Genomic DNA, 5,175 nt, shown 5'->3' with positions numbered 1-5,175 from the left:
TTAGTCTATCACGGTCTATCATAGATAGATATTGGAATTTCATTATATTTATAAATATTTTGGTTCATTTTCCTATATTTAAAAATAACCCATGTTAAAAATGTGTTCGCCCTTTAATATAATGTTGGCCAGTGCTCAACATTAACCCCTACAAAAACACTTTTTTCAATGTGGATCACCTATCTATCATTATATCGTTTTAACGTTAATATTGAATGACATTAAAGCCAGATTTTATACTACTGAATTGGAATATAATATAGTATTTAAAGCATACAACATGCAATCTAAGTAATTAAATTGTATCAAAAATGAACTTTTGAGCAATCGAAGACCAAAACATTGGGAGATAAAGTTGAAAAGCCAAGTTTAGCATTTCAATGCTTGGAATGGTTATTGGTGAAATGTTGTTCCTGGCTTCGGGACAATGTCAATAAAGAAGCAAGAAGACCTACGCAGGTGACATTAAGAGAATGTCATTGAAGAGGAGAAAACCATTAGAAATTAGAGAGTAAAGATATAAAATTAAAGGGCAAGGAGAGTCCTGTGAATTTTGCATTCCATTAACAGGAAATTCATTTTTACACTATGAGTAAAGATATAAAATTGAAAGGCATGGAAATTCATTTTTCTTCTTGTGGGTTAATTGCATTCCAAGATATAGGCTGAAATTTGGGGTATTATATAACTGATTAATAACCTTGTTGTTTTATGCATGGGCCCCTTTATATTGATTCTGTAAGAAAAGTTTAATAATGTTCCTTTATTTATGCTGAAATTTGAGGACGTCACGTAACAATGCACATCATAATCAAATAAATTGATTCATATTCAATAATAAATTCAAACAATGATTTTATCATATCTTAAAAAAAAACGTAGTATTTTAGAAAGAAAGATGAAGAAAGATGAAGTTGTATGTATGCGTTTATGAATCATTCTTCTCATCCATCTATGTTTGATTTTATTCGAAGTTGAATATTTCGATTATTGAGAGGTTGCAAAGGCCTTGCATTAGTGTCCGAGTCCTGCACATACAAACCAATTTAAACAAAAAAGAAAATAGTTATCGAATGGAACCTAAAGTGTTATCAAATGTAACTTTTTAAAAGTTATGTCACTTACGTCATGAACGGCCACACGAAGCAACTTTACTTGTTCGGGTGCAACAGTCCTGATCTGAAAAATACATAAGAATATAATTGAGACACAAAGAGAAGATACATTAGGGAATAGTGGAATAGCTTATATATATAAAAGAATATTAGAGAAGAAGAGGTTTTATTGGAAAATACCTTTCTGACCAATGTCCAAAGCACATTCTGAGAACAAGGAGGAACCGTTAAAGAGCCAATATATCTATAATATAAACTGCTTCGCATCTTTAGCAACGATGGATTGACCACATTCAATACTTTATGTTTCTTTGTATGTGATATTTCTTCCAAATGTTGTTTCATCTGAAAAGGGAAGCAACCAATACCAAATTGAAAGCTTTGTTAATTAGATTAAACCTAATCTTTAAATGGTAGCTTAGATTATGAAACTTTACCCTGGACAAGAAGTAGTCACGTCGTCCAATATTATAAGAGAATTCCAATGACAGCAACCTTTCCGGTTGGCTTTGGTGCACTAAGTGACTTCTAAAGCAAACCTTCTTCCATTGATAGTGTGCTCAGAAGGTGAGTGCCAATGAATTTGTCTTAGAAAATATCGAGTTCCATTTACTTCCATATGTCCAGCCTTACCACCCCATTTCAACTGCACTCATCACAATATACATATAAAAATTTAGATTGGACTAAATTACTAAAACTTAAGAGAATTTGTAGCATGACTAAAATCATATTTTTATTCCATGCATAATAATATTAGGAAAATTTATCGTTAGAGAAAATGTCAAACTATTTACAGAAATAGTAAAAAATATATTGATAGACATGATAATTTCTATCAGCGTCTACCACTGATAGACATGGATAGACTTCTATCAGCCTTCTATTAGCCTCTATCAAAGAAAATTAAAATTTTGCTATTTCGTGTAAATAGTTTTCCTTATTTTTCTATTTTTGAAATCCCCGATGATTTGTATATTTTAAAAGATGGAGATTCGAAGTTGAATCAAATATGATTTAACTCAAAAAAGATAAATGTCTCTTTTAAAATAGATAAGTAACACAAAAACGCTAACTAATGCTATTTTCGTTACCATTATATCATGTCCTCTGTTCTTAAGAGTTGCATTAGAAGGTTTATAGTCGATTTTGAGGTCCGTAAAATGAGATATAATACGGACTCTTCTATTCAACAGATCAATAGGAGATTGCATGCGTCCAGTCTTGCAGTTATGCCATTCTCGTTTAAGATCTCCCCAATGTGCAGGTCCTTTCTTCCCCTTGTTATTATAATCAAACTCTTTCTGATTTTCTGCATGCATACGAAAGAGAATCAAATGGAATGGTAAGTAAAGTCCATTTGACTTTGATTTTTTTCCACAGATATTGAAGTCAAATTAACCATTTTTTTATTTGAAAGAAAATCGAAATATTACGAGGAAAATGACATTTTGGAAATCAAATGAAATCATCCCATCAATTTGTTTGGCTTTTACAGTTGACTTCCACTCCTAATCATTAATTCTTCGTTTAATAATTAAATTATGGAAAATAATCACAGATAAAAAAAAAATGTGAACTATTTACACAAATAAAATAAAATATTGATAAATGTTAATAGAATATCAATGATATATTTCTATTAGTTTTTATTATTCATAGACACTAATAGCCTTCTACGAGCCTCTGTCAACCTCTATAAAATAAGATTAAAATTTTGCTATTGTGTGTAAATAGTTTCCTTTCCTTCCATTTTTGAAAATCTGCCAATAATTATTCTACAAAATTTTTATTTTTGTTTCTCCCTAGATAAGAATTTCATTTAAAAAACAAAAAAATCAATTTATAATCGAACATGGAGGTCTGTCAATAAAAAAAAATAAACTAATAATTATGTTAATTTGAACCTTATTCGTATCCAATCAAACTATCTCTGCATGGTATAATGTTATCCACTTTGGACATAAACCCTCATGGCTTTGCAAACCAGTTTCACCCCATACCAATAGAGATAGTCATTCTCACTTATATATCCATGATCCTCCTCTAATCTAACCAATGTGGGACTTTGATTGCATTCCCAACAAAATCGTCACGAAAATTTGCTTAAATAAATAGAGAAAAACAGAGTAAGATGGAAATGTAAAAAAAAAAAAAAAAAACTATATATAATAATTATTGTTGCTGTTGTTGTTATTACTATTATTGTTGGTATTATCCATTTGATTTCAACCATTGGAAACAAACTATCTTTTTTATGCATATGCTTTTTTAAATACAAAATTATGTTTTCGATCAACATTTTTGGACTTATTCTAAAATCACTTGTATTCTTTTTAATGTTTTTATAATTTATAAAAACACGTTTTAATCGTGTAATTTAATACTCTAAACATCTCGAAAAAGTATTTCAGAGTTACAAGTTATCTAACACTCACATGAAAATCAATATAATACTTGTGCACACAACATCAATATTTAAGTCAAAATTTAAGAAAAAAAAATGTTATCGGAAGGGAAATTAGATAAATAGAAAATGACAAAAAGAAAGATAAACCACATTTTTTATACATGAAATTTAGATTTCGTGTCTATGTATGATCTTCATGAAATTTGCAAATGAATATTCATAATCTCCAATAGACAATTTTTCAACGTCACCATTTAAAAATGTTCATTTTAAAATTTTGAGGACAAATAGGCACCAAATACAAACCTCAACGACCTTTTAATATAATTTGTCAAAAAAGAAACAAATAAAAATTTAAAAAAAAAAAAAGAAAAAAGGAAAGAAAACTAATCATATAATAAGAGAGGTATGAATCCTACCAACTTCTTGAGACATTGCAGGCCATGAAACCAAAAGAACGGCACAGAAAAATGAGCAAAACAACACATGAAAGCTGAGCTTCTCCATCTTCAAATAAAAACTTTGATTTTTCTTCTTCAAATTCTTCTCTGTATAACCAAGAAAATCAAGCTTGTTTCCACTTGTGGATGTTTGAGAACCAAAAACTTGCCTATTTATAATGCCAAAATTTGAAGTGTGAATCCATAGACATCTGAAGCTTCTGAGTTTCTTCTATCGTCAATTTCAACTAAGTTTGAAAAAAATGAGAAAGGAAATGAATTCTTGGCAACTACATCACATATATAAATAATTGATGAAAAGTTGAAACAAAACGCTACCAAATAGGGTGGTCCTTGAGGTTTTTGTGTCTAATAGGTTTTTGTGTCTAATAGGGGATAGCTAGCACATTTGTGAGGTATTTTAATAGGATTTATTTATTGTTAGTCCCAATGATTTATTGGCTATTTTAATGCACGTAATCTTTTTAATTAAGCACTACGAAATTAGACCTTCAATTCGATAAAAAGAAAAATGCACGTAGATACACTACAATAAATATCACATTCAATAGCTTTAAACAAACGCAATAGTAGACTTTTTATAGCATTTTCAAAATGTTGTCATAACCCATGTTATTGAAAGTCTCCGATTTTTCATAGTTTTTTTTAACACTATAAAAAATGCTATAAAACATCAACTTTTGATAGCACATATTTAATATTATGAAACTTTTCAGAGGGGTGTATTGGGGTGTGTTGTCAGAGGGGGGTGTCTTCTGTGTGGGGGAGGTGTGGAGTCGGGGGATCATTTAGTTTTTTAGTGTAGGATTGGGAGAGAGGTTTGGTCTTGTATGTTGCGTTAGTTGGGTTCATCGCATCAGGTGGCGGGTTGGGATGTGGAGTTGAGTTGGTTGTGTCGAGTGGGGTCGAGTAAGGGGATGCGTAGTAAGTTGTTCCATGTTTTCTAGTGGGTTTTCATATACTACATCTGGCAGGAGTGTAATCAGCGGTTGCATAGAGATCGACTGAGGTCGATGTCTATTCTGGTTCACCTTATGGTCTCTACAGTTCGTGTTCGTGCTACTTCCTGGCGGGTTGATCTTCTTAGTCTTATCTAGTGTGTTTACGGATGTTTTTTCTTTTTTAACTTTACATTGTTCTTTGTTTTAATGTTTTCCCTAGTTTGAGGGGTCTTGGGTTCTTTTCTTTG

At 30.8% G+C, this 5,175-nt stretch overlaps 1 pseudogene; it reads right to left on the bottom strand.

Annotated features, from left to right (window-relative positions):
- Positions 1-243: 243 nt before the first annotated feature.
- On the bottom strand, positions 244-4,081 carry LOC120082761 (annotated as a pseudogene).
- Positions 4,082-5,175: the final 1,094 nt, after the last annotated feature.

Source organism: Benincasa hispida, chromosome 8 (genome assembly GCF_009727055.1).
Source record: "Benincasa hispida cultivar B227 chromosome 8, ASM972705v1, whole genome shotgun sequence".
Lineage (NCBI taxonomy): Eukaryota > Viridiplantae > Streptophyta > Magnoliopsida > Cucurbitales > Cucurbitaceae > Benincasa > Benincasa hispida.
Note: the sequence above shows the minus strand (reverse complement) of the source record. Positions and strands in the feature narration are given on the sequence as shown.